The sequence below is a fragment of the Mastomys coucha genome, unplaced genomic scaffold (genome assembly GCF_008632895.1).
Source record: "Mastomys coucha isolate ucsf_1 unplaced genomic scaffold, UCSF_Mcou_1 pScaffold14, whole genome shotgun sequence".
NCBI classification, from domain to species: Eukaryota; Metazoa; Chordata; class Mammalia; order Rodentia; family Muridae; genus Mastomys; species Mastomys coucha.
In genome coordinates, this window is record NW_022196896.1 from 87006541 (window position 1) to 87015593 (window position 9053).

Genomic DNA, 9053 nt, shown 5'->3' on the forward strand with positions numbered 1-9053 from the left:
AGCCACCCACCCACCCACCCATTCATTCCATCTGGGCATTTTAAAAATAGGGTCAAATGTAAGATTTAGCTTCATTTGTGCAGCCAAGAATAGGAAATTGCTACCAAAAGGTCAGAGGCCTAAGATTTAAAATGCCAGCAGCCTATAATATCAGGAGCAGACACACCTCTCTCAGAATGGTGTGTCCTGGCTTTGCACATGTGCTCAAGTTAGAGTCTGGGTGAACAGGCTCAGGACCGCCAAGACTTTTCTTATATAGCATGTAGGACTGCTGTGTAGGTTATTCAGTCGGTCCCTTCCCCAGGGCCTCTACCGAAGGCATAAGAAAGACTGAAACCTGCTCAGCCCCCTCTTAGGAACAGGCCAGTACTTATCTTCATGTGGGGCCTACTGCGATCTTTCTGCCTCTTGGTTACAGAACTTTATAGGGTTAGCATCAGGGCATCCAAAGCCTGTGGCGACGCATGGGCGGGTCTCAGAGATCTGTTGCCGGGGCAACAGCCACCATATTCCCAGAATCCACTGGGCTCACCTCCCACCTTTACCTGCAGCCACTACATCAGAACCCATATATACATACGGGGAACATTCCTCCATCTCTCTCCCCATCCCCTCTTTCTGCGCTACTGCCCCCTCTCTCCTTCTCAATTACACGTGGAACTGTTCGGGCCTAGAGTGTGGTTATGTTCTGACCTGCCATTCTGACACATCAATAGGGAGAGACATATTCTCATTCTCAAAAGGAAGTGACCTAGGATGAAAACCACGGAGAACAAAACAGGAAGAGAGGTCCTGGCTACTACAAGCACCTCCCTCCTGGTTTTTTGTTTTGTTTTGTTTATTTGTTTTAATCTTCCTTGTTCCTCAACTCTGCCCTCATTCAGTGGGTTATTTGCCACGTGTGGTAAGGTTAGTAATACAAGAATGAACTTCCAGGTTTAGAGTTCAGGGGGAAATTATGAGTTATTGTAGCCCGTAGAATACTAAGTTTGGGGCTAATTCTTGGCTTGCCCCTTGAACCTTCTGGTGGGACAACGTCAGATTGTCTCTAGTTTTTACTCACTACTATATGAAAGGACTAGATGAAGGGACTTCTGTGCAGATGTCTTATACTTTTTATAGCCAATATTACAACTGTTTTATTTTTTCATATTATAGCTCTTATATACACTTATGTATTTTTGAGATTCTTTTCAGTTGGGGTTATTTGAATAAGTCTACAATTTCTTGTTCACATTATCTTCACTAGTTAAAAATTATGAATCATGCTGGGTAGTGGTGGCACATGCCTTTAATCCCAGCACTTGGGAGGCAGAGGCAGGCAGATTTCTTCTGAGTTCAAGGCCAGCCTGGTCTACAGAGTGAGTTCCAGGACAGCCAGGGCTACACAGAGAAACCCTGTCTAGAAAAACAAAAAAACAACAACAACAACAAAATTATGAGTCACTTTTTCTTCACTTTTTCTTAAATAAACAGTGAGTTACTTGTGGATTTAGGTTAGAAATATTTATGTGGGTTTTCTGGTGTGGATTTAATTTGAAAATCGCCTTTACATAATAGAATGAAAACAATTTCATTGCTTTTAAAAGCTCGACATTTCTCTAATAATAGTACTTGATAGTACAAACCTAGTGATTACTGAATTCTTCACAGTAGATTATGTCTTGAGTATACTACATAGGTGCTCAAAACCACTTATCTGAATGAAAAAAAGGTGGATAGGTTGATAGACCACCTTTTATCTGAAAATCACACAAAAGCTGTTTTGTCTTTTGATATATAAGATGAACTAGGTATTATGAAAAGACTTGGAAAATTTGAAAACTACTGATAAAATTTACAAGTTTTTAAAATATCCAAGTGTATTTTATTACCATACCTCTTAGGACATTGCTCAGATACTCAAATCAAAAACAGTGTCTTCTAACCTGGCAACGAACAGAACCCTGATTGTATTATTTTCCCACTTATGCTTTCCAGGAAATGCAAAGAGTAGCTAATGGTAGGTGTAAGCTAGAGCAATGGCAACCCCTCTCATCGATGATTGGCTGACACCAGCATAGACACATGACACAGTTCTAACCAATAAGGTGGTGAGTGTGCACCAAGGACCTCTGGGAAAGTTTCTTTTTGTTCTTAGAAGAGATTTGCAGATAAAGAATGTCTTTTTTTTTTGTAATCTTAGATTGTTGTGTTTTTAAGGGGCTTCTGGACTATGAGCAGGGTTGACCTGATGGTAAGAGCAGGCTGAGGCCAGGAGAGGAAGGCAGAGAAAGAAGCTGAACCTTGAAGAAAATGAGCTGAAAACTGGATCAACCCTGAAAGTATGTATCTTCAGCTTTTTGACACGGATGACAACAAATAGCTTTATTATTTTAAGACATTTCAGGTGGATTTTCCCATTATATGAAGAAGTGTAACCCTCCTAATTAACATCTTCATAATGACTGATTTTATATATGTATATATATATGTATACACGTATGTATTATATATGTATACATATATAACCCTAATTAACTTATCCATGTTGACTGATTACATATATTTTAGAATATGTTATATATAAAATCGATGAACATATACTCATAAATTAGACATTGTTTGGAGAAATAAAAAACTCAATAGTAACTTACCCTCTTGGCATGCTCAGTTATTAGTCTCTGACAACCTGACGACCTAGATGTTATCAGTATATTGGTAACAAAGTCCTTATCTCAGAACAGATGACATTTGGGTTACTGGCTTCTTTAAAACATTAGCTCCTGAGGTTCTATAAGTTGGAGAAGAGCAGAAGATTCAAGCAATCATTCAGACTTTCTCCTCTTAAAACTTACCACCCTAACCCTAACCCTAACCCTAACCCTAACCCTAACCCTAACCCTAACCCTAACCCTAACCCTACTTTCCTAAATCAGCACAACCCCTAACTGTCTTTGAATATATTTAGAATATATACCTCTCATCAAGGAAACTGCTTTTTGCAACTGAAAAACCACAACCAATCAAAAGGTGGAGCCCGGAACCAACGGACACATCTACAAAACAACTCCTCCACCTGAGGCTCAGGGATCAGGTGCTGAGCGGAAGAGGGACTGGAAAGATTTAAGAGCCTGAGGACCAGAGAGTTTGCTGTGAGGTTGTGTCTCTTAAGAATGTCAGAGGTTACACCCACAATGTTTCATCAGTCTGACTGCCTAAAACTGAGTTGAGCAAGGACAACATTGAAAGGCATGCTAATGTGGATGGAGGTGGTGCGAGGAACCCATGAGGCCTCAGCCTTACACGGAGAACTCCAGGCAGCTAAGGAATGTGGAGAACAGGAGAAATAGTGTTCCCTAGGGAGGGACGCATCAATTGGTTATCCAATACCAAGTGGTCAGCCCTGAGAGCAAATACATACAAGTAACAGTATACAGACTGAGCAGGTACAGACTGAGTGGGTTCGGGTTCTATTTATGTATTTAGGAACACCACACACACACACACACACACACACACACACACACACACGCAAAACAATAATTAGTGAAGAGACCATGAGTTGAAAGAGAGTAAGGGGGTATATATGTGAGGATTTGGATGGAGAAAAGGGAGGAGGAAATGCTGTAAATATATTATAAATAAAAAATAATAATTAAAAACACTCTCTCCTCTTTCTCTTTTTGTATGAATCAGCAATGAGAATGTTCTAGAAAGAATCTGGGAGACATAGAGTTTTGTTTTGATATCCATGGGGGACTTGAAAATTAGGACGATTACACTACTTCCTAGAGCCCTCTTAAAACATAGAGCATGGAATCAGGTTGAGTCTTCCACACCAGTAGTCTCTTTCTCCTGTCACACTCCTTAATTCAAAATACTCTTAATGTAGTACATTTAAAAGTTCAAAATTAACTTACATTTAAAAATATACTTAAAATGATATTACACGTTTAGATCAATGGCTTGTTTCTTTATGCATAGTATCCCATCTTGTCACTTTAAAAATTTTTTACTTATTGTCGTTGTGTGAGGGGTTCCTGCATGTCATGGTACATGTGTAGATGTCAGAGGACAATTTTGTGGGATTGATTCTCTTTTTCAACCGTTATGTGGGTTTCAGGTTTTGAACGTAGGTCATCAGGCTTCATGGCAAACACTTTTAACCCACTGAGCCATCTCTTCTGTGCCCTGTTTGTCTTCTAATAAAATCTTATCAGAAGGCTATTGCTGAACAGGTCCACCTCCTTCATATCTCGATAACATTTCTCTCCCACTACCTTTGCTGGGTGGTGGGCTAGAGGAGAGGCTGAACCCTTATTAAAAGTAGGTTGCAAAATATTTATGCCTACAGGAGCAACAGTTCTTTGGGGGCAAGCTTGATCTTCTTGGTCAGCAGTTCGGGCCCCTAGCAAACACCAAATATGATTGGGCAGCCACAGCCCAGTCCTCTAGGCAGGCAAACAATAAGCATGAACGAGCAGCTACAGCCAGTTCTTTCAGCAAGCAGATGTCAGGCACAAACCTGAAGTAACTGCCACATTCACTAACCAGCCTGAGGCGAGGCTACAGAAAGAAGAAGCAAGCTGCTGCAGGAACCTTGAGAGCAGTTCTCGGGTGAGTTTCTCTCAATGGCGGTATTATCACAAGTTGAGGTCAGCAATGCTATGTAAGTTGAACCGATACATGTGTGTCTTCAGCAAAAAATAGCAAGGCAGAGCAAATCAACAAGGCTCAATGCTCATCTCCCACTGTCTGTGGGGGTCATATTTATACATCTTCCTCAAGCATCCTTTCATGTGTTCTGCTATAGCCAAACGTCCTCTCACCTGGGTCTGCTTCAGGAAGACATCCTTTCACCTGTGTGCCCCCAGCAAAACACCATTTGGCATAACTAACTTTCCAAAGAACTAGAAGTTTCCATTTCAGAAGTACCTATTTAATATTTGCGCTAAATAAGCAGCTTAGAGTTCTCTGATTACACTACAGTTTTTACTGGTCATTATCACAACTGAGAGCCAGCAATCACGCTATAACCGGTAGCTTGGTGTTCTTGTGGGACTCCTCACAGTAGAAGTGGAAGTGTCTCTGACTCTTGCCTTATCATGGCACCGTGTGTGGGGAAACTGAGAGGAGGGGAGAGAAGGGATGTTGCAGTTGGGATGTATTGCTATAAGGGAAGAATAAAGATGGTGCAGCCCATGCCAACAGTACCAACCCTCACCATTGTGAACTCAGAATCAAAAGGACCCAAGTGCACAATGGACCTGTCTGGCATATAGCTGCAGGTTGAAGATACTGATGGCATACATAATGAAGGACCTGGCAGATGAACTTGATATCTTGGAAGACAAACTGAAGGGCAAGATGATGGACCACTAACATGTCCCTCAGAACACCAGAACACTCCTAGAACACCTGGCAAAGACTGTAGTGTGACTGAAAACTCTAAGCTGGTAGTTAACACAGCTGGGGCCCAGCAACAAGAGAGGGTCCATAATGTGAGCTCCTTTAAGATCTGAAGTATGATCTGAACTGAAAGTTGCTTGTTGGGTCAAACTCATTGGATACCTTGACCTACACAGCTTGAAAGACAAGTGGCTTTTCCCAAAACCAAGTTATTAGAAGTGGCTGCATTTTGGATTTAGCTCAGTTCCATCGCCTGATGGTGGAAAAGGCTGGGAGTTCACCTGCCAAGCTGTCATGGATGAGACTTATGGAGCACAGAGATTTTAGGGTGTTTTTGTGGAGTGACACAAATGTTACTCCCAGAACAATTTAACCCAGAACTTGGCACTGACACAAATAAGGAGCATTGGAAAGAGGTTCGCAAACAGATGGTTGACAGTGCCTGTGAGGCGGTCAGATTGAAAGGGTAGATGTGATGGCTAGTCTTGGTTGTCACCTTGACTATATCTGGAATGAACTAAAACCCAGAAATGGAGGACACACCTGAGATTTCTGCTTGGTTTGAAGCAGGTGAATCCACTTCTAGTCCAGACCTTTGAGGTAGGAGATAGGCTCTGGAAAATCAGAAAGAGCTGTACTTCTAAAGTCCTCCAAAATCTTAGCACTTTTCTCTCCAGACTGCAACTGGGTTTCTATGGAGACCACACTCCCTGTCCTTTTCATCTGAGCTGTAATTAATCCAGTTACGTTAAGGCAGCCTGGGGAAAACCTCAGTTCCCTACAGCTATGCACTGATGCTAAGTGGTACTTGTGTACCCGTAACCTTGTTAATGTGACAGTACCTTGTTTCTGGGACACTCTGCCAATTGCGTGTAGCACAATAGCTTTGTGCTGCAAACTGTCACCAAACATTCCTACAACAATGAGTTCCCAGTTAATTACACCTCAGCTTCAGAGTATAAATCCATTATCATTATGCATGTCTTACACATAACTATTCTAAAGGATATTTTTGTGTATTATATGTATAGTGTATATTGCAATATAATGTAAATAATAAAATTTGCATATGGACAATGCAATCAAATACCCAAGTGTCATGTCAGAGAGAAAGAGAGAGCATTAGAAACCTAATAAAATTAGGCTTAAAATTTTAAAAATCTTCATTTAAAATTATTTATAGAATATTATAGAGGGTGGGTCTGATGTTAAGGTACTGTTCCCCAATTGGTTCTTGATTGATCAATAAAGATACCAGCAACCAATGACTGAGGGTGGGGCAGGACACTTAGAATTGCCTGGGAGACGATGCAGGGAGAATTGAGAGGAATGGGGTGGGGGTGGGGAGAAAGAGGTAGTAGTGGCAGGAGATAAAGCCAACCAACCATGTGTGTTTTCAGTTGGAATAGCTAATAGCCACTCCATCCCATTATGCCTATGGTGGGAGGGGAGGTTTAGCAGTGCCCAGTCATTGAGTTAGCAAAGGCATTTTAATATTAACTGATGTGTGTGTGTGTGTGTTGTTGTTGTTGTTGTTGTTGTTGCTGTTTGTGGATCCAAGGGAATCTGGGTAGGGGCTGGTAGCATGGTCTGCCTAGGGCTTAAATCGGGGTAGAAAAACTACATGCAACAGAATATAATCAATATTTTAACAGTACCTAAAGCTATAAAATAAAAACTAAATATCTTCCTTTTTCATGTGCCCTGGTCTGCAATTTTATTATTTAGAAATTACCATTTTAAAATAGTTCCTATTTACCTCTATAATTCTCAATACGTCTATATTCCTATTTCTTGACTTGTTAAACTTGACAAAATGGATTGATTCTCTACAATGGGAGGCGTCTACTAGGTCTCACACTTCTGGAAAGATTTTAAGCACAAGAGGAACCTGGTCAGAAGTGTGTTTTGTAAGGACACTTTGCTAGCATGTGAAACGTTTGTCAGGAACTGCAGAAAAACAAGGCAAGGATATGGGTTGGAGACTGGGTACCTGGGAAGGGACTTAGTTGAGGCAAAGGTTGGTTCACTTAAAGTTAGAGGGACACAAGTCACTCCTGAGTTCTGAATGCTGTGTTGGTAGGTGGTGCTTCACACTGCAAGGACAGGATGCACAAGGAGAAAGCTGGCATTAGATGGAGGAAGGACAATGAACTTCACTTTATTGTTGATATGGTTATGGGAATACAGCTACATGTGCCTTATGGGCCACAGAGTTGGGGTGTACAGAAGGAGCAAGACTAGGGAGGTGTAGATCTCTGAGTTAGTCATCACTGTGTAGTTTGTTATTTTACCCTTCTCATCCCTCCTTCCGTTTCTTTTTTCCCTTGAACACCCACTGATTACCTTGGATGAGCTTCATGCTGTGTAGGAAATGATAAGGGAATGGTAAAATTCTTCACCTCATGGAACTTTTTAAGCTGATGAAGATGATCAGCAGGCATGCACAAACTCATGAATATATATGTAATTATAGACTATGGTAGGTGTTACCAAAAAAAAGTTAGGTTTATGTGAGAGAGTAACAGTATGAACCAAATTTAGACCAAGGTGGTGGGTGGGAAACATATGGGCAGTGCAGCTTCTCTATGCCCAGACTTGCTGATGCACAGGAGCTAGGGGGCTGTGAGCAGGGCGTGTCAGCAAGGGAAGACAATGGGCAGGCTCAGTCCTAGTCTTTGTGATACTTGGGATAAAGAAAAAAATCAATGGAGTCCCACTAAATAGACAAAACCATAAGACAACAAACTATTAATATGTCTATTATCCTATATCAACAATATAATGTTCATGCAGAGTAAAAACACTGGCAAAATATAAATGACAAGTGAATATAAATATCACACGTCCAGCCATCTGTCAGTGGTGATTGGAGCAATAGACTAAGGAAGGTACAGTGTTTTGCTTCTTGAACTGGGTGTTGGTTACTACACATTTTCTGAGTTATATACACTTGGTTTGTACATACTTTTCTGTGTTGTTTAAAAAAATGCTTAAATGGTTTCAGATATACTTATGCTATAAATTTTATTTTTATTGCTTTTATTGAAGTATAAAGAATATGTTACACTGCATAGAAATGCTATTATGAAACTCCTTTGTACAACTGATATATATCTGAAAAAAAGAATGTCCACAAGTAGACAGAAGAATTTGAAAATAAGACTTTAAACATATTTTTTTGTATCTATGACTATAACATAGTAACATAGTTCTTTATCTCAATGGGGATTTTTTTTTTGTCTTCCTCTCAGGTGGCCAGAAAGAGTCTCCAAAGAAATGAATTTTAGATTATTAGAGGGTAAATCTGCTATGTCATGTCATGCAAAAAAAAATTTTTGGGTTCTAATTCCCTGTTTTTGTTGAAGCCATTTTAATAAGATGGGTTTTTTTTCCACACATGCTTTCCTTTTGTGGAAAATTTATTTAACTAAAAAAGGTACTTAAGTTTTTGTTTTTTTCTAAACACAGAACACCTGATTTGCTTCTTTTGGCAATAACTAGTGAGTTCATATCAAACAGCTAGAGGTGAAACTAACATAGAGGTCACTTTATTTTCTGACAAGTCTGCAGTTTGTCCTGGAGCCCCCCTTGTCTTCCATTTATCCCCCTTTAGTGCAGCCCACATCTGTCTGTGTTACATCTAATTGCCTTAATGGTAT

General features: G+C 40.3%; 1 long non-coding RNA gene across 2 annotated transcripts in view; it reads right to left on the reverse strand.

Annotated features, from left to right (window-relative positions):
• The window catches only part of LOC116089184, a 1621-nt gene extending 998 nt beyond the window's left edge, over positions 1 to 623 (reverse strand). Inside the window, exon 1 of one of the 2 annotated variants that reach the window (XR_004118204.1) lies at positions 581 to 623. This is a non-coding gene — a long non-coding RNA (uncharacterized LOC116089184). Of the gene's footprint in view, positions 1 to 166; positions 454 to 580 lie in introns of those variants that run through there. The other variant, XR_004118205.1, reaches the window with a different exon arrangement.
• Positions 624 to 9053: the final 8430 nt, after the last annotated feature.